Source organism: Tarenaya hassleriana, unplaced genomic scaffold (genome assembly GCF_000463585.1).
Source record: "Tarenaya hassleriana unplaced genomic scaffold, ASM46358v1 Cleome63, whole genome shotgun sequence".
Lineage (NCBI taxonomy): Eukaryota > Viridiplantae > Streptophyta > Magnoliopsida > Brassicales > Cleomaceae > Tarenaya > Tarenaya hassleriana.
In genome coordinates, this window is record NW_010968819.1 from 34,982 (window position 1) to 35,184 (window position 203).

Below are 203 nucleotides of genomic sequence, written 5' to 3' on the forward strand. Positions count from 1 at the left end.
TTATGAGATCCATGTATCATTATGAATGATACTTAACTCCCTAGTCTTGTGTCATTATGGGAATGATGACATAATAAGACTAGTATGATGTGTGATTAATGACCATATAGATGATCATAGGTATTAGGATACGATCACAATCATAGGTATTCGTTGGAGAACGGAATACTGGAATGACCCACATGAGATTGTCACATGGACTA